This window comes from Oryctolagus cuniculus, chromosome 8 (assembly GCF_051225735.1).
Source record: "Oryctolagus cuniculus isolate XC-2025 breed Fujian yellow rabbit chromosome 8, ASM5122573v1, whole genome shotgun sequence".
Classification (NCBI taxonomy): Eukaryota; Metazoa; Chordata; class Mammalia; order Lagomorpha; family Leporidae; genus Oryctolagus; species Oryctolagus cuniculus.
Genome location: NC_142874.1, coordinates 34,073,009 through 34,093,581, shown reverse-complemented (window position 1 = coordinate 34,093,581; position 20,573 = coordinate 34,073,009). Strand labels below are relative to the sequence as shown.

At 43.4% G+C, this 20,573-nt stretch overlaps 2 non-coding genes across 2 annotated transcripts; one reads left to right on the top strand and one right to left on the bottom strand.

The window, feature by feature from the left end:
- Nucleotides 1-3,185: 3,185 nt before the first annotated feature.
- TRNAW-CCA (transfer RNA tryptophan (anticodon CCA)) lies at nucleotides 3,186-3,257 on the bottom strand. Its single transcript has one exon. It is a non-coding gene; the product is annotated as a tRNA-Trp (tRNA).
- Nucleotides 3,258-9,852: 6,595 nt separating this feature from the next.
- On the top strand, nucleotides 9,853-9,959 carry LOC127485826 (U6 spliceosomal RNA). Its single transcript, XR_007912723.3, has one exon. It is a non-coding gene; the product is annotated as a U6 spliceosomal RNA (small nuclear RNA).
- The last annotated feature ends 10,614 nt before the right edge of the window (nucleotides 9,960-20,573 follow it).

The following is a 20,573-nucleotide window of genomic DNA, read 5'->3' as shown; positions in this document are numbered from 1 at the left end:
GTCTCAGGGCTGGCGCTGTGGCATAATAGGTAAAGCTGCTGCCTGCAGTGCCAGCATCCTGTATGGGTGCCAGTTCGAGTCCTGGCTGCTCCACTTCCAATCCAGCTCTCTGCTATGGCCTGGGAAAGCAGTGGAAGATGGCCCAGGTCCTTGGGCCCCTACACCCACTTGGGAGAATCAGAAGAAGCTCCTGGTTCCTTGCTTCGGATCAACCCAGCTCCAACTGTGTGGCATATAGGGAGGGAACCAGCAGATGGAAGACCTCTCCCTCTGCCTCTGCCTCTCTGTAACTCTGCCATTCAAATAAATAAATAACTTTTTTTTTGACAGGCAGAGTTAGACTGTGTGTGAGAGAGAGAGAGAGGGAGAGAGAGAGAGAGAAAAAGGTCTTCCTTCCATTGGTTTTCCCCCCCAAATGGCCGGTACAGCCAGTGCGCTGCGCCAATCTGAAGCCAGGAGCCAGGTGCCTCCTCCTGGTTTACCATGCGGGTACAGGGGCCATATGGGATGCCGGCATTTCAGGCCAGGGCATTAACCTGGGGCACCACAGCACTGGCCCCTCTGTTTACTTTTTCAAAAAACCAGCTCTCAGGGGCCAGCACTGTGGTATAATAGGTAAAGCCAATGCTTTCAGTCCCGGCATCCAATATGGGCACTGGTTTGAGTCCCAGCTGATCCTCTTTCTATCCAGCTCCCTGCTAATGTGTGTGTGGAAGCAATGGAAGATGGCCAAGTCCTTGGGCCCCTGCACCCATGTGGGAGACCCAGAAGAAAATCCTGGCTCCTGGCTTTGGACTGGTTCAGCTCCGGCTGTTGTAGCCATTTGGGGAGTGAACCAGCAGGAGGAAGACCTTTCTCTCTGTCTCTGTCTTTCTGCCTCTATCTGTCTCTGCCTCTCTGTAACTCTGCCTTCCAAATAAATAAATCTTTTTGAAAAACCAGCTCTTGATTTTGTAGGCCTTTTCTATTGTTTTTCTAGTCTATTTCATTTCTGAGTATTTCTGCTTTGATTTTTATTATCATTCCTAGCTCCCTGACTAACTTTAGACTTTGTTCTTATTTTTTCTAGATCCTTGAGAGGTCATGTTAGGTTGTTACTTGAGATCTTTCTCATTCATTTATTTTTTAGAAGATTTTTTTGGACCAGCGTTGTGGCATAGTTGGTAAAGCCGCTGCCTGCAATGCTGGCATCCCATATGGGCACCAATTTGAGTCCTGGCTGCTCCACTTCCATTCCAGCTCCCTGCTAATGGTCTAGGAAAGCAGCAGAAGATGGTCCAGGTCCTTGGGCCCCTGTTCCAATGTTGGAGACCCATAGGAACCTCCTTGCTCTTGGCTTTGGCCTCGCCTAGCCCTGGTTGTTGCAACTAATTGGGGAGTGAACCAGAGGATAGAAGATTTCTCTCAGGGCTGGTGCTGTGGTGGAGTGGGTAAAGCCACTGCCTAAGTGCTAGCATCCCATGTGGGTGCCAGTTCAAGTCCTGGCTGCTCTAGTTCCAATTCAGCTCTCTGCTATGGCCTGGGAAAGCAGTAGAAGATGGCCTGAGCCATTGGGCCCCTGCACCTGTGTGGGAGACCCGGAAGAAGCTCCTGTCTCCCGGCTTCGGATCTGTGAAGCTCTGGCTGTTGTGGCCATCTGGAGACTGAACCAGTGGATGGAGGACCTCTCTATCTCTCTCTCTCCCCCTCTCTCTCTGCCTCTGCCTCTCTATAACTCTGCCTTTCAAATAAATAAATATTAAAAAAAAAAAGATTCATGTGCCCATATGGGATGCTGGTGTTGCAGGCGGTGGCTTAACCAATTGTGCCATAAAGCCGGCCCTGGCTTCCATCCTTTTTGATGTATGCCTTTATTGCTGTAAATTTCCCTCCAAGAGTTGCTTTTGCTGCATCCCACAGGTTTTGGTGTGGGGCTAAGGGAACTGGGTGCAATTGCGCCCAAGAGCTATGATGTCCCAGGTAGTCTCCTGAGTGGCTGGGGCTGTGGCAGGCAGCAGAGGGAGGATGGGCCTGGGAGCACAGAGGGAGAGTTTTGCTTCCCTTGTGAGTCCTCACTGCGGAGCAGGACTCTAAACAGAGCTGGGAGGAGACCACACTCTGGCTCTGTTTGCCTGTTCTCTGAGGCTGGGAACCAGCTCTGCCCACAACCCACCCTTGGAGAGACTTCTGGGGCTGCACCCAGGCTTGGAGGCTCACTTTCCTATCTGTCGGCTCCAAACATGAGATTTAAGAATGTTGTAGATCTTCACATCACTGTTAGAAGCTAGGGCTTTCAAAATATTAGAATCTATGGGAATAAAGCTTAATGACAGGATTTACTTTAGCAAATAGTAATTACATGATATGACTGTATCTTTTTATTTATTTTTAAAATTTTTGTTTAATTGAAAGGCAGAGTTACAGAGAAATATGGAGAGAGAGAGAGAGAGAGAGAGAGAGAGAGAGAGAGAGAGAGAGAGAAATCTTCCACCTGCTGGTTCACTCCCCAAATGTCTGCAGCAACTGGGGATGGGTCAGGCTGAAGTGGGGAACCTGAAGTCCATCAGCTCTCTCCCAAGCACCTGGGCCATCTCCTGCTGCTTTCCCAGGTGCCTTAGCAGGCAGCTGGGTTGCCAAGTGGAGCAGCTGGGACTCAAACTGGCACTCATGTGAGATGCTGGAATCACAGGTGGAAGCCAACTTATTGTGTTGTAACACTGGCTCTGGAATGCCTGTATCTTTTTCTTTTTTTCAGATTTATTTATTTATTTTTGAAATTCAGAGTGGGGGGGGAGATTTTCTATACCTTGGTCCACTCTACTTGGTCACAACCACTAGCACTGGGCCAAGCTGAAGTAGGAGCCAAGAGCTTCATCCTGGTCTCCAGTGTAGGTAGTAGGGGCCCAAGCATTAGCTTTGAGGATGGAGTAATGCAATTCACCATCCACTTTTGACCCCACCAATCTCAGAGGTTGGGATAGCAACTCAACCCATTGAAATTACATTTTCATTGTCAGTTCTCTTAGTATGAAAGAGGTCCCTTTTCATTTATTTAAAAGTGACTCTTTTTAATATCGCAGTGGGAGAGGGACAGCGCAGGTGAGCAGATAACCCCACTAGGGCCAGGGAAGTCTTGGCGAGATAGGGCTCCAACTTGTTGCCTGTGACCCTGGTCACCTAGAAAATGACACCTTGGGAATCAGGCATGACCCCGATGTGACTTGAACACACAACCTCCTGATTTGGAGTCAAACACACTACCATTGCGCCACGAGGTCACCCAGGCAAAAACAACGCTGACTTTTGATGCTTTAAAACTTTTTCATTATGCACCCTGGCCGCTTCCTTCTGTGATTTTTTTTTTTTTTGATGCGTTGCAGATCAAATGGGAAAGAGCTCGCTTCTGCTCCACTGCACAGCTGCAGGGCCATGCAGCTTAGTCTCTGCAGCCCCACAGCCAGCCAGGCTGCTGGTGCCTGGGGCTCAGAGCCTGTGCCGAGGTTGGGAGCTGCAGTCCCCGTGAGGCCGGGTGGCAGCTGCAGCATCTGCAACGCGGTCAGCGCAGCAGCAGCGAGGGCCGGGGTTTGCACATGCTGCACGGGGCTCCAGTCCCTAGCGTCCGGATGGAAGTGGCCAGAAAGACCCCGCAGCCACACTCAGGAAGTGACTTTGTCACTTGGCGGTAAGCACAGGTGCAAAACTAAGACCCATTTTTGAACATTTGGACATTACGGAAAAGTTGTAAAAAAATGCAAAGCAATGATCCCATGCCCCACTGGCACCCTAAGGGGTGGGTCCACCTCAGTGCCCGCCCCTGGGTTAGTGCTTTCCTTCCCAAGCCCTTCGCTCTCAGTTGATACTTATTGGTAACCCAGTTGGCTTGTACCTTAACACATGCACACCGATGGGGGTTTATTTTCTTGCATTCTTGCTTATGTGAAATATAACCATAATTCCAAGTGTCCGGATTATAGAAAAGGCTGTATTAAAGCCTCTGCCACTGTCCCATCATCTCAATGACCTCCATTTCCCCTACCTTCCACCCATTTGCCAACCACCCCTGTAAATAATCTCTTCACTGGCTGATCATTCCTGCATTCTTCTGCACACCTGGGCAGAGAAGATGCCTTTGTGATCTCCTTCCTATTACAAAGCAAAGCAGACCATAAATACCCTTTTGCACTTAAGTTTTGCACTCTTTCTGGCCACTTTATCCTGGAAAATTCATCCCTAGCAGCTCACGGTGTTCTTCCTTGAATTTTTTAGTTGTTGTTGTTGTTTTTTTTTGTTTTTTTTTTTGTTTTGTTTTTTTTTTTTTTTTTTACAGCTAGGTTAGAATGCTTTGCCATATAGCTCATTCAACTACTTTCCTCTGGTTTTTGATGTTTCCAGGATTTCTGTTACTGCACTTCTCAGTACTCCATTCTCTTTTGTTGGGGAATACAATTCCATTGTGTGGCAATACTATATTTCATTTATTCATTCACCAGTTTGGGTTGTTCACCTGTTTTGGCTATGCACAATAGTTCTGTGAAAATTCCCACACATTAGCTGACTGACAGATGTACCACAGATCTTTAGCTGACCTCTATACAGTGTGATGGTGACAAAGGATGAATATAAATTCTAGCAACTCCTCAAGGTTGCAAAGGCAGAGATTATAACTCAGGATTGAGCTGTGCCAAGTCAGAGGAGCTTAGTAAACACCTTGGAGCTTCCATTGCCTCCCATGAGGACCACGCGTTAGGATCGAAGGCAAAACAGAAGCAAAGTCCAAAGCTGACCATCAATGGGATTGAGGTGACCCACTAGAATACTGCTGAAATAAAGCTTAGCCCACTTTGGTGGAAGATAAATTAGGGCTCCCTACAATGGTCTCATCTATACTTTCTGGTATCAAATGAAATAGTGGAAGGTATGCGGAGAAGCAAAAAAGTTCATGTGACCAGACAACAGGAAATAGGAATAAACCCAGAAGTGAAGAAGCTATTGCAGTTAAGAGCCAAGGACTTAACAGCACTACAACAACCAGCAAACCAGAGCAAAGTATGCAGGGTGTCAGCAGATAATTAGAATCCAAATAAGATGAAAATTTCATGAATAAACCGATGAAAATTTAAGGCAGGTTTAATAGATTAAAGCAAGTACAACAGATGTTAGAAGACAGAAATACAGGTGAGCAAAATGTATCCACTTTGATGCACAGAAAGATAAAAAAGATGGGAAATATTTCAAATGACAAGACATTTGGAACTCAGTGTAGAGTTCTAGCCCACCTGTAATTGGAATCGGAATGAGGGGGAAGAGAGGGAATGGGACAGATGCAATATTTGAAGAAAGCTGGCTGAGAATATTCCCACTGTTGAAAGACATCACATGGACACTAACCCACTGTTGGTGGGAATGCAAACTGGTTAAGCCACTATGGAAGTCAGTCTGGAGATTCCTCAGAAACCTGAATATAACCCTACCAAGCTGGTGCGGCAGCTCAATAGGCTAATCCTCCGCCTAGCAGCGCTGGCACACCAGGTTCTAGTCCCGGTCAGGGCACCGGATCCTGTCCTGGCTGCCTCTCTTCCAGGCCAGCTCTCTGCTATGGCCAGGGAGTGCAGTGGAGGATGGCCCAGGTGCTTGGGTCCCTGCACCCCATGGGAGACCAGGAGAAGCACCAGGCTCCTGCCTTCGGATCAGCATGGTGTGCTGGCTGCAACACGCCAGCCACGGCGGCCATTGGAGGGTGAACCAATGGCAAAAGGAAGACCTTTCTCTCTGTCTCTCTCTCTCACTGTCCACTCTGCCTGTAAATAAACAAAAACAACAACAACAAAAAAAAAACAAAAACAAACAAAGAAACAACAACCAACCCCTACCATAAAACCCAGCCATCCCACTCCTTGGAATTTACCCAATGGAAGTGAAATTGGTAAACAAAAAAGCTGTCTGCACATTAATGTTTATTGCAGCTCAATTCACAATAGCTAAGACCTGGAACCAACCCAAATGCCCATCAACAGTAGACTGGATAAAGAAATTATGGGACATGTACTCTATAGAATACTATACAGCAGTCAAAAAAATGAAATACAGTCATTTGCAACAAGTTGGAGGAATCTGGAGAACATTATGCTGAGTGAATTAAGCCAGTACCAAAGGGACAGATATCATATGTTCTCCCTGATCGGTGACAACTAACTGAGCACCAAAGGGGAAACCTGTTGCAGTGAAATAGACACTATGAGAAACAGTGACTTGATCAGCCCTTGTTCTGACTGTTGATGTACAATGTAATACTTTATCCATTTTAATATTTTTTGTTCTAGTACTATTGGTTGAACTCTGTAATTAACACACAATTATTCTTAGGTGTTTAAATTTTAACGGAAAAGTGATCTCTGTTAAATATAAGAGTGGGTATAAGAGAGAGAGGAGATGTGCAATTTGGGACATGCTCAGTCGGACTTTCCCCAAATGGTGGAGTTAGAAACGTGCCAGGGGATTCCAATACAATCCCATCAAGGTGGCATGTACCAATGCCATCTCACTAGTCCAAGTGATCAACTTCAGTTCACAATTGATCACACTGATAGTTCTAAGAGTTAAAGGGGTCACACAAACAAGACTAGTGTCTGCTAAAACTAACTGATAGAATAAAAGAGGGAGAGAACGATCCAGCATGGGAAGCAGGATACACAGCAGACTCATAGAATGGCAGATGTCCTAAATAGCACTCTGGCCTCAGAATCAGCCCTTAAGGCATTCGAATCTGGCTGAAGAGCCCATGAGAGTATTTTAGGCATGGAAAGCCAAGACCCTCTGGAAAAAAAAAAAAAAGAAGACGACCTAAATGAAAAATCTCTGCAAGTGAGATCCCAGTGGAAATTATGGGCCATCAAAGAAGGAGGTACCTTTCACTGAAGGGAGGAGCGAACTTCCACTTTGACTATTACCCTGTCGGAATAAGATCGAAGTCAGCGAACTCAAAAGGCTTCCATCGCCTTGGCAACTCATGACTAGAGTCTAGGGAGACTACTGACGCCATAAACAAGAGTGTCAAATTGTTAAGTCAACAACAGGAGTCACTGTGTACTTAATTCTCATGTGGGATCTGTCCTTAATGTGTTGTCCAATGTGAAGTAATGCTATAACTAGTACTGAAACAGTATTTTTACACTTTGTGTTTCTGTGTGGGTGCAAACTGATGAAATCTTTACTTAATATATACTAAATGGATCTTCTGTATATAAAGAGAATTGAAAATGAATCTTGATGTGAATGGAATGAAAGAGGGAGTGGGAGATGGGAGGGGTGCGAGTTGGAGGGAAATTATGGGGGGAAAAGCCATTGTAATCCATAAACTCTACTTTGGAAATTTATATTTACTAAATAAAAGTTAAAAAAATATTCATATCATGAAAAAAGACATCACAGGACTGTCTCAAGTTCTACAAATTTCTACTATGTTTTAAAAACAAAGTCTACTCCCAGGGACATTGCAGTGAAACATAAAAAATCCAAGGGCAAAGGGAAACTAGTAAGCAGCTAGAGAAAAATGAAAACAAGAAACTTATAACTATTTCAAATGGTATCTTCCCCCATGTACAATTTTTATTTATTTGAAAGGCAGAGAGAGAGCGAGAGCGAGAGCGAAAGCGAGAGAGAGGGAGAGAGATTGTTGAAAGGCACGGTGATGTAGACACACTCACACAATCTTTGATCTGATCTTCTACTCCCTCAAATGCCTGCAACAGCTGGGCTGGACCAGACCAAAGCCAGGAGCCTGAAGCTTCATCTGGGTTGCCCACATGGGTGGCAGAGACCCAAGTACCCAAGTCAGAGTTACATAGAGAGAGAAGGAGAGGCAGAGAGAGAGAGAGGTCTTCCATCTGCTGGTTCACTCCCAAACTGGCCACAACAGCCGGAGCTGCATTGAATCAAAGCCAGGAGCCAGGAGCTTCTTCCAGGTCTCCCATGCAGGTGCAGCGGCTTAAGGACTTGGGCCATCCCCTACTGCTTTCCCAGGCCATAGCATAGAGCTGGATCAGAAGTGGAGCAGCCAGGACTCAAACCAGCACCCATATGGGATGCCAGCACTGCAGGCTATGGCTTTATCTGCTATGCCACAGAGCTGGCCTTGGTATTTGAAATTAAAATGATAAAAGTTAACAATATTTATTGAAAAAAATAACCCACAACATAGTATTGGAAAATGTTATTTTAATACAAATATTTTTAAGACAAATTAGATGCAAAGAGTGGCATTGTTTGCCATTTTGGCACATCCACAGAATGGATGGCTTATAGGATAGAAACCGGTTTTCTCACAATTCTGGATGTTGGATGGAGGTCCAACATCATGATGCCTGAAGGGTTGGCTTCTCCTGAGTTTCCTCTCCTTGGGTTGCTGATAGCTTCTCTCTTGTCTCGCCACATTCTAAGTCCCCTTCTTATTAGGAAAGTGGTTGGATTGGAGTAGGGCTGGTCCTCAGGCTCTCTTCTTTAATTAATCACATCTTTCAGGATTCTATTTCCAGATACAGTCACATTCTGAGATGCTGGGTGTTAGGGCTTCTATACAGGAGTTTTGGCAGGGGTGGTGGGTGGAGGGGCTGGGTACTATCAAGTTTGTAACAAGGGCTTAAGATAGGTGAATTAGCATATTTCCTTCTGCACTAAATCTGCAGTATCACATGTCATGTAGTTTCTGGAAAGCCTCATTGTTCATTCAAGAAAACAAGAGTGAAAAAGGCAAATAATGTCTCAGAGTTATTATGAGGTTAGTTTTTAGAACCACTGCTCTAAATAATTAGTGAGTATATATTACATCGACTAGAGTAAAAAATGAGATAATGAAAAACTTCTGGTTAATGTACAGAAAAGCAAGAAAGGGGAAATAAAGGAAGAAACAGATTAAACAAATAACAAGATGAGAAATTTAAATCTAACTGCACTAGCAATGACATTTAAACACTCATTAGACAAGATAAAAATGATGCCTACATATATACTGCTTACAAGAGATCTGCTTTAAGGACAGAGATTAGCTGAAAGTAGAAGAATGCAAAAAAGACACACCATGTGTAATGTTTTTTATTGGTGTGTAACACCAACTGTGGATTAGCTCACAGCTGTGTAGGTCAGAAATCCAAGAATGCACTGTCTGGGTCTCAAGTCTGAAATCAAGGGGTCAACTGGATTGCATTTCACCTGGGGACTTGGGAAGAACCCACGTGCAAACTCGTCAACTTGTGAGCAGAGCTGAGTACCCTGTGGCTGCAGAGCTGAGGTCTCCATTTCTTTGCTGGCTGTTGTCCACACACTGCTCTGTCATCAGTTTGCCTACACTCCTTGAGACATAGCCCCACCACCTTCAAAGTCAGCCACAAAGCTGATGTCTCACCCTGACGCCGCATGCTACGAAACCTTTCTCACCAGCAGAGCACCACATTTTTAAGTTCTCACCTGGTTATGTCACACCTACTGAGGGCCATTTCCCTTGGGTTTAGTTGACCTAGAGCCTTAATTAAAATTAATTTTAAATGAAGTAAAATTGTAACATCCCTTCACAAAGGCACCTAGTTTTTAAGAGTTTGAATAGCTGGGAACTGCATGCACACCAGGAGCTGGGAATTTGGAGACCATTGTAGAATTCTGCCTACCATACCATACAAATACTAACCAAAGGAAAATTGCCTTGATTATATTAGGATTGGAAAAAAAAAACTGATTGTAAAAAAAGAAATTAGACAGCCAGAGGAGGCTATTTAATATTGACAAAAATATCAGCTCAACTGGAGGATGTAAGAATCCTAAATTTGTATGCACTGAATATAGCTTGATAGTGGTGGTGGCTCTAAGTTTGTGAAAGCCCATTAGGTGCTCACTTCAACAGCACATAGACTAAAATTGGAATGAGACACAGAAGATTAACATGGCTGCTGCACAAGGATGACATGCAAATTCATGAATTGTTCCATTAAAAAAAAACCTCATCAAAACATAAGGTTAAATTATATGCAACTTGTTCCATCTATTTTTATCAATAAAAATGATAAAATAAAATAAAAACCTATTGGATGCAGATAAGTACTCATGAAGAAATGCATAAATACAAATATTAGCAAAAAAAGAAATGATGAAATCAACTAAGATCTCATTCCAAGAATCTACAAAAGGAAGTGAATCATATCTAAATAGAATACATAGGAGGTAATAATATGAAAACTAGCTAATAGTTGAGACTTTTTTTAAACATTAAAATCCTTAGTAGCCTGATTAAGAAAACTTTAAAAAGAGAGCAGATACCAATATGAGGACTGAAAAGGGGGTCTTCACTTTAAATCATACAGATATGTGATAAGAAGATATTATGAATTATTGAAAGTCAAAAATTAAGTTATTTTGGTGAAATGATATGGACAAATTATCAAAAAATTCATTTCTAAAACTTACATGATAGAAAATTTGAATCATCCTATATCAAATTAATAATATCAAGTTAATAGAATCCATAATTGAAAACTTTCTTCAAAGAAAACTAGCCCAAAAAAGCTTCATTGGTCATTTTTATGGAAAACATGTATGGCAAAAATAACAGCTATACCAGTGATGCCACTCTTTTACACTTCCAGAGGACTAAAAACAAGTAACACACACACACACCCTACCCTGGAAAAAAAAAAAAAAAAAAATGAAAAGGAAGTGTCTTCCATCTGCTGGTTCACTCCCCAAATGACCACAGTGACTGGGGCTGGATCAGGTTACAGCCAGGAGCCCAGGAGCATCTGGGTCTCCCAAGTAGATACCGGGTCCCAAGGACTTGGGCCATCTTCTACTACTTTCCTCGGCCACAGCACAGAGCTGGATTGGAAGTGGAGCAGCCAAGTCTCAAACCGGAGTGCATATGGGATGCCAGCACTGTAGGAGGCAGCTTCATCTGCCACACCACAGTGCTGACCCCTGGAACCACTTTTTTAAAAAAAAAAAGATTTATTTGAAATTCAGAGTTACACAGAGAGAGGAAAGGCACAGAGAGAGAGAGAGAGAGAGAGAGGACTTCTATCTGCTGGTTCACTCCCTAATTGGCCACAATGGCCGGAGCTGTGCCCATTCAAAGCCAGGAGCCAGGAGCTTCTTCTGAGTCTCCCATGGGGTGCAGGGGCCTAAAGACTTGGGCCATCTTCTACTATTTTCCCAGGCCATAGCAGAGAGCTGGATCTGAAGAGGAGCAGCTGGGACTAGAACCGGCACCCATATGGGATGCCAGCCCTTCAGGCCAGGGTGTTAACCCACTGCGCCACAGTTCTGGCCCCTGGAACTACTTTTTTGAGACTGTAATCTTCTGGTCTGCAGCCTGTACAAAGTTCCAGATATTTTGGGGCATGTCTTTCATTTGAACTTTTCACTACTTCCTCCAAATGAAATTCAGGGAGTGGAAGGAATGAAGTACTGGGTAAGTTTTTGGGAGTTTACCCAACATTAGAACCAATTCTCATGCTTTTAGACCCTAGAGTACTCTTCCCTCACCTATGTATAAGCAACACCTATAGGAGTTCCTGGGACACAGTAGGTGTCAAATAAATTTGCTTCACAAGAAAGATGCTATTCATTTTTTATGTAAATATTACATACTAATTGTAAAGAAAAACTTACACACACAGAAAAGTCAAGCAAAAAGTACCTGATAGTCCACCAATCCTGAAACAACCATCATTAAGTTTCCAGAGACTACTTCATTCGTCTCTTCAAAGTTCACATAAATATAGAATATTGCATAGTTTTACACAATATGCTACATTTGCATGTTTCCATTTTTCCAGTCTTCTCCTCTTCCCTTCTCCCCACATCTCTTCTCCCTCAAGGTAACCAGTATTGATACCTGGTGTTTAGTCTTCCATTCTTTTCTCCATGCACATCCAATCACATACACACAGAAGTACATAATACATGGTATGATCATTAACAAAAACAGAACCTTGTGTATATACATTCCTGCTATAAAGCAATTATTTACCAAAACATTGTGGAACTATCATGAAGTTCTCCTGTACAGACAGAACTCATTTTAAAAATTATCCTTATGCAGCTTCAAAATAAGGATTTATCACAATTTATCTAGTAATGAATGCTTACTGTTTCCAAATGGGGCTTTTCTCCCTCTCCCTCTAAACAATACTTCAGGAAACACTCTTATTTGTATTCTTTGTTTTTTTTGTTTTGTTTTGTTTTGTTTTGTTTTGTTTTGTTTTTTTACAGGCAGAGTGGACAGTGAGAGAGAGAGAGACAGAGAGAAAGGTCTTCCTTTGCTGTTGGTTCACCCTCCAATGGCTGGCGAGCGGTGGCCAGCACGCTGTGGCCAGTGCATCACGCTGATCCAAGAGCAGGAGCCAGGTGCTTTTCCTGGTTTCCCATGTGGTGCAGGGCCCAAGAACTTGGGCCATCCTCCACTGCGCTCCCTGGCCACAGCAGAGAGCTGGCCTGGAAGAGGGGCAACCGGGACAGAATCCGGCACCCCAACCGGGACTAGAACCTGGTGTGCCAGCGCCGCTAGGTGGAGGATTAGCCTATTGAGCCACGGCACTGGCCCTATTTGTATTCTTATGCATTGATATTATTTTTATTTCCATGGGAAAAATTCTCAAAATTGCATCTTCTAGGTCAAAGGATAAATATGTATATTTTAAATAGTTTGCATTGCTGGACTGCTGGTACAAATACAAGCTAGAACACTTAGGTAAGAATACACGGTTATTTGTATAAGCTGCTCCTTAATTTTATGAAAACATCCTGGGGACTGGCACTGTGGTGTACTAGGTTGATCCTCTTCCTGCAGTGCTGGCATCCCATATGGGCTGCTCACTCCACTTCCGATCCAGCTCTCTGCTAAGGTGCCTGGGAAAACAGCGGAGGATAGCCTAGGTCCTTGGGCCCCTGCACCCACATGGGAGACCCGAAAGAAGCTCCTGACTCCTGGTCGGCTCAGCTCCGGCCGTTGTGACCATTTGGGGAGTGAACCAGTGGATGGAAGACCTCTCTCCCTCTCTGTGTGTGTGTCTCTATTTCTCTCTGTAACTCTTTCAAATAAATAAATCTTTTTTTAAACAAAACACTTAAATACTTTTTTGACATTTAAATGTGACATTTCCCAAAATAAACCAAAGTTCCTCACAAATAAGCCAAAAAACAAAAATACACATGTCCCCCATGTCCCATTAGCAACAGATCTCTTAATTTTTTCTATCTCCATCAGTGGAAGCTTGATCTCATTGGAAGTTTAGTCTGCGTTTCCCTGAGTACTACTTGGGTTCAAATCTTCTCACCGGTTAATGGCCATTTGGAGTAGTAATGAAGGCTTTTCCATATTCATTACATTTATAGGTTTTTCTGCAGTGTGAATTTTTTATGATAAAATATGAGAGCTGACTGAATATTTTACTATATTCACTACATTCATAAGGTTTTTCTTTGGGTGTGTTCTCTGATGTTGAACGAGTAATGACCTATAGCGAAAGGCTTTTTCACATGTACCACATTCATAGGGTTTTTCTTTCTTATTGATTTCTCCCTCAAAGTGAGTTCTGAAGTCTGCCTTATGGGTTTGCTGTCTTCTGGATCCTTGTCAATTACCTTCCCCAAGTGGGTATCTGTAATCAAATCCAAATTTTTTGTGAACCCTTCCTCTTGTGTTTGGAATTTTCTGTGGGGCTCTTCTGTGACAACTTTTGGTTCTGGAAAAAGAACAGATCCAAATCTAAAGCCTCTTTGACCAGTGGGAATTTTCTTGTGTGTAACAATCTTTTGACTGAAGTGACTCTCCAGACTATTTTGCAATCTCAAAATCCTGTCATTCCATGTCCATAAGTTTCCCATTCTGGAGTCCCATAGGCCACTTTCTGTGAGTTTCTCTACTATGGCTTCCTGTGATAAATCTTCAGAAGTATCCTATGTTAGTACAGCATTCCTGGTTGTAAGTTTAGTTTCCAAGTCTAGGGAGGGAAAAAGAGAAAATCAAGTAACTTCTACCTCCTAAGCTGAGGAAATCTCACTAAGTGAGATAAATCATGTGAAAAATGGACTGGTAAATGAATATTTGGTTTTAATTGCTGTAAACTGACCTTACTTTCTAGGAAGAAAAAGGTAGGATTAAGGGAAGGTGGTTGAGCAAATAATCAAATTGACTCATTCAATGATATTTTCTCCTATTAAAAAAAATCCATGGAGAAGCATTTAGCTTAGTGGTTAAGATGCTGGTTAAGATACCCACATCTCACATCAGAGTACCTGCATTTGACAGCTGACTCCAGCTTATGCCTCATGCAGACCCTAGAGGCAGTGGTGATGGGAGACCAATGCCTGCAAATTCTCCATGAAATGCGTGAGGCTAAATAGTTAAGAATTTTCAATAGCCTCATATGGAAAGATAGATTTGAATATAGGGTGACCAAAGGGGTCATCCCTGGGACTCATAGGGTTTGCCTGGAACTTCAAGGTGAAATGCTCTAAGGACAGGATGAATAAAAAAAAAAAAAAAACAGAGCAGGTTGTTCAAGGAATAATCAGCTCAGTTAAATTTCCAATTGAATCAAAGTAGCTGAGGATTGTTGGAGCCCCTAATACAGCAGCCAATCAAAAGTAAATATTATTTCTTGGTGGGAAAAGATTATATAATACACAATTTCAAATTACTGCTATAGGTTTTAATAGCCAATTCTTGACAACAAAAACTAATAGGCATACAAAAGGAGACAAAAGTCACATGAGAAAAAAGGCAAAAAGAAATAATAGGAACATATCTAAAATCAATCTATATATTTTAATGACCATAAACTTTAAAATTAATCTGTAAAATTGTTTATTTTTAAAAGATTTACTTTATTTATTTGAAAGGCAGTGTTACAGAGAGAGAGAGAGAGAGAGATATTGAGAGAGATCTTCCATCCACTGGTTCACTCTCCAAATGGCCACAATGTCCAGGGCTGGGCCACGATGAAGCCAGGAACCAGGAGTTTCAATTGGGTCTCCCATGTGGGTGCAGGGCCCAAGGACTTGGGCATCCTCCGCTGCTCTCCCAGGCACATTAGCAGGGAGCTGGATTGGAAGTGGAGCAGCCAGTACTTGAACAGGAGTCCATATGGGATGCCAGCACTGCAGGAGGTGCTTACACCCATTATGCCACAACACCGACCCCCCCCCAATCCATAAACTTTAAAATAACCATAACGATGTTAGGTAGGAAGGCAGAAATTTAGCCTGTGTTTGTGAGAAAGGCCTGAAAACCAGCACCTACTGCAGAAGCTCCAGAGCCCAGTATTTTACACTTCAAAGTCCTGCTCAGGTAGTCCCAGCCCTTCCCCACAAGGAAAGCTCCCAGAAGTATTCTCTCCTCAGGACCAAATGGGTTACCTGACTGATAACATGAGGCAATAAAACCTTCACAGACCCCTAAGGGGAGCCTCTCTGCTCCAGCCAGCAAATCTGGGGAAGAATTTGCTAATTTTCACCCAGCAAACCCTTCAGTCAGGACTCCCCCTCTTTCGTCCTGGAGGAGAGGGAGAGGTGGGTAAACAGACTCCCTTAAAAACCTAGGGAGTCCAAACAGACTGTGTGCTCAGCCCTCTGCCTCTCTGCTGAGCCATCTGCCTGGCTGGGCCTGGCCTGGCCTGCCCAGGTGTATTGTCTCCACTCAACCATGTAACCTTGCTCTACCCCAGTTTGAGTGACTGGGCACTCTCTATCTGTCCCTTCAATCTGATGGATGCCCTATCCCCAATAAAACTTTATCACTTTGCTGTCTCATGCCTTAATTCTTTCTTGCATGAAGATAAGAACCTGGCAGTTTCCATGGCCTTTTCTCTGGTGACAACAATATTCAAGAACATTAAGAAAATATTAATAATTTCATCAAAGAATTAGAAAGCACAAGGGCCATGCCTGGAAAGGCAGTGCAGGATTGCCTGGGTGCTTAGGCCTCTGCCACTGGTGTGGGAGACCAGGAAGGAATTTCTGACTCCTGGCTTTGGCGTGACCCAGACCTGTCTGTTGCAGCCACTTGGGGAGTGAACCAGCAGATGAAGATCTCTCTGTCTCTCCCTCCCTCTGTTGCTCTGCTTTTCAAAACAGGTAAATAAACAAATCTTAAAAAGAATTATAAAGTACAAAATAAAAACCAAATGGAGGGGCTAGCACTGGGACACAGCAGGTTAAAGCCCTGGCCTGCAGCACTGGCATCCCATATGGGCACTGCTCTGCTTTAGATCCAGCTCCCTGCTAATGCACCTGGGAAGGCAACAGAAGATGGTCCAAGTGCTTGGGCCCCTGTACCCAGGTGGGAGACCCAGAAGGAACTCCTGGTTCCTGCCTTTGGACAGGCCCAGCCCCAGCCATTGCAGCTACATGGGGAGTGAACCAGAAGATGGATCTTTTTCTCTCTCTGTAATTCTGCCTTTTAAATAGATAATATTTAAAAATATTGAGAGAGTAGGCCGGCGCTGCGGCTCACTAGGCTAATCCTACGCCTAGCGGCGCCAGCACACCGGGTTCTAGTCCCGTTCGGGGCGCCGGATTCTGTCCCGGTTGCCCCTCTTCCAGGCCAGCTCTCTGCTGTGGCCCAGGAGTGCAGTGGAGGATGGCCCAGGTGCTTGGGCCCTGCACCACATGGGAGACCAGGAAAAGCACCTGGCTCCTGCCATCGGATCAGCACGGTGCGCCGCCCGCAGCGCGCCGGCCGCGGCGGCCATTGGAGGGTGAACCAACGGCAAAGGAAGACCTTTCTCTCTGTCTCTCTCTCTCACTGTCCACTCTGCCTGTCAAAAAAAAAAAATTAAAAAAAAATAGAGAGAGAGAGTCTATGGGAAATGACGATTAAGAAAAAAAGTATGGATTTCAAAAAAATTTTTACACCAAAATAAGCTTATCTTTTAATTCTATTATTCCACAAACTGTTTGAAGTACTCTGGTATACTTGGGAACACAATATTCTTTTTTTTTTTTTTTAAGATTTATTTATTTGAGAGTCAGAGTTACACAGAGAGAGGAGAGGCAGAGGGAGGTCTTCCATCCTCTGGTTCACTCCCCAATTGGCCACAACGGCCAGACCTGTGCTGAACCAAAGCCAGGAGCCAGGAACTACTTCTGGGTCTCCCACATGGGTGCAGGGACCCAAAGACTTGGGCCATCCTTGACCACCTTCCCAGGCCATAGCAGAGAGCTGGATTAGAAGTGGAGCAGCCAGGTCTTGAACCAATGCCCATATGGGATGCCGGTGCTTCAAGTTAGGGCATTAACTTGCTGCACCATAGCACTGGCCCCAGGATTCTTAACTTACCAAAAATATCCATCAAAAATGAAGGTCAGGGACCAGTGCTGTGGCACAGTGGGTTAATGCCCTTGCCTGAAGCGCTGGCATCCCCTAAGGTTCCAATTCTAGTCCTGGCTGCTCCTCTTCCTTTCAGGTCTCTGCTATGGCCTGAGAAAACAGTGGAAGATGGCCGAAGCCATTGGGCCCCTGTGTCCATGTGGGAGACCTAGAAGAAGCTCCTGGCTCCTGGCTTCAGATCAGCACAGCTCCGGCCATTGCAGCCAATTAGGGAATGAACCATCGGATGGAAGACCCCTCTCTCTCTGCCTCTCCTCTCTGTGTAACCTTTCAAACAACTAAATAAATAAATCTTAAAAAAAAGAAGGTCAAATAAAGACCTTTTGTGACAACAAAAACAAACAAAAAACTCCAACCAAACCAAACCAAACCAGAGGACAGTCTTTGAAAGAATACCTAAATAAAAGGAAATGCTAATGTGTGTTTATTATCCCAGATAAAGCTCAGAAATGAAGAAAAAAAGTGAATATAAAGGAATGATAGAAATAAACATAAAGTAATAATAATAACATTTGATGAGATCTGAGATACACAAAATTAAAATATATAACTTCAATAAAATATAAGTGAAGGTAAATGGAATAAGCTATTATAATTTCCTTCTATCTTGGAGAGGAGAGAAACTTGTATTAGATTGTTGATTCAAGAAGGCATGCTATAATCTCAGTTTTAATTACTAAACAATTAAAAATTGTATAATTACCAACTGACTAATAATTACCAAGGAAACAAAAAGAACAATAAGAGGTAGTACATCAAAAGGTAGGCATGGATGGAAAGAAAAAGAATACAGAATAGGCAAGAGACTTTCACAATTAGATGGAAGAGCTAGATATGATGTAAGCATATTATTTGCAAATGGACTAAACGCTCCAAAAAACATAGACTGTCAGATTGGTTTAAAAAATTAACAGGGGCCAGTGCTGTGGTGCATCAGGTTAAAGCCCTGGCCTGAAGTGACTCCTCTATGGGCACTGGTTCTAGACCAGGCTGCTTCTCTTCTAATCTGGCTCTCTGCTATGGCCTGGGAAAGCAGTAGAGGATGGCCCAAGTCCTTGGGCCCCTGCACCTGCGTGGGAGACCTGGAGGAAGCTCCTGGCTCCTGGCTTCAGATCAGCTCAGCTTCCGATTGGCTCAGCTCCAGCTGTTTCGGCCAGTTGGGGAGTGAAGCAGTGGATGGAAGAACTCTGTCTCTACCTCTCTCTGTAACTCTTTCAAATAAATAAAATAAATCTTTTTTTTAAAAAAGGGGGGGGGCAGCACTGTGCTGCAGTGGGTTAACACCCTGGCCTGAAGTGCCAGCATCCATTATGGGCACCTGTTCTAGTCCTGGCTGCTCCAACTTCCCATCCAGCTCTCTGCTATGGCCTGGGAAAGCAGTAGAAAATGGCCCAAGCCTTGGGCCCCTGCACCAGCATGGGAAATCAGGAAGAATCTCCTGGCTCCTGGCTTCGGATTGGAGCAGGAGCTTTATTGCGGCCAACTGGGGAGTGAACCAGCAGATGGAAGACCTCTCTCTCTCCTCTCTCTCTCTTTCTCTCCCTGCCTCTCCTTTCTGTGTAACCCTGACTTTTACGTAAATAAATAACAGGTCTTCAAAGAAGGAGGTACTTTTCTCTGAAGGGAGGAGAGAACCTCCACTTTGACTATGACCTTGTCTAAACAAGATAAGAATTGGAGAACTCAGAGGGCTTCCATAGCCTTGGAAACTCATGACTGGAGCATAGGGAGATTACTGATGCCATAGACAGGAGTGTCAATTGGTAAAGTCAACAACAGGAGTCACTGTGCACTTACTCCTCATGTAGGATCTCTGTCGTTAATGTGCTGTGCATTGAGATTTAATGCTATAACGAGTACTCAAACAATATATTTCACTTTGTGTTTCTATGGGGGTGCAAACTGTTGAAATCTTTTTTTTTTATTTTGAATTGGAAATGGTTTCTTTTTTTTTTTATCTTTTATTTAATGAATATAAATTTCCAAAGTACGACTCATGGGTTACAATGGCTTCCCCCCCATACCGTCCCTCCCAACCACAACCCTCCCCTTTCCCACTCCCTCTCCCCTTCCATTCACATCAAGATTCATTTTCAATTATCTTAATATACAGAAGATCAGCATAGTATACCTTAAGTAAGGATTTCAACAGTTTGCTCCCACACAGAAACATAAAGTGAAAAATAATAGATGATTTTTTTAAAATGATGATGAAATCAGATCAGACCTATTGTCATGTTTAATCCCAGTGAGAGTCAAGTTGGGAGTTGATAATTTCTTTTTTTTTTTCTTTTTTTTTTTTTACAGAAGATCAGTTTAGTGTACATTAAGTAAAGATTTCAATCGTTTGCACCCCCATAGAAACACAAAGTGAAATATACTGCTTGAGTACTCGTTATAGCATTAAGCCTCAGTGTACAGCACATTAAGGACAGAGATCCTACATGAGGAGTAAGTGCACAGTGACTCCTGTTGTTGACTTTACAAATTGACACTCCTGTTTATGGCATCAGTAATCTCCCTATGCACCAGTCATGAGTTTCCAAGGCTATGGAAGCCCCTTGAGTTCTCCGACTCTTATCTTGTTTAGACACGGTCATAGTCAAAGTGGAGGTTCTCTCCTCCCTTCAGAGAAAGGCACCTCCCTCTTTGAAGACCTGTTCTTTCCACTGGGATCTCACTCACAGAGATCTTTTTGCCAGAGTGTCTTGGCTTTCCATGCCTGAAATACTCTCATGGGCTTTTCAGCCAGATCCGAGTGCCTTTAGGGCTGATTCTGAGGCCAGAGTGCTATTTAGGACATCCGCCATTCTATGAGTCTGCTGAGTATCTCACTTCCCATGTTGGATCACTCTCCCCTTTATTTATTCTATCGGTTAGTGTTAGCAGATACTAGACTTGTTTATGTGCTCCCTTTGACTCTTAGTCCTTTCATTATGATCAATTGTGAACTGAAATTGATCACTTGGAATAGTGAGATGGCATTGGCACATGCCACCTTGATGGGATTGAATTGGAATCCCTGTTGAAATCTTTACTTAATGCATACTAAACTGATCCTCTGTAAAAAAAAAAAAAAAAAAAAAAAAAAAAAGAAATTATCAACTCCCAACTTGACTCTCACTGGGATTAAACATGACAATAGGTCTGATCTGATTTCATCATCATTTTAAAAAAATCATCTATTATTTTTCACTTTATGTTTCTGTGTGGGAGCAAACTG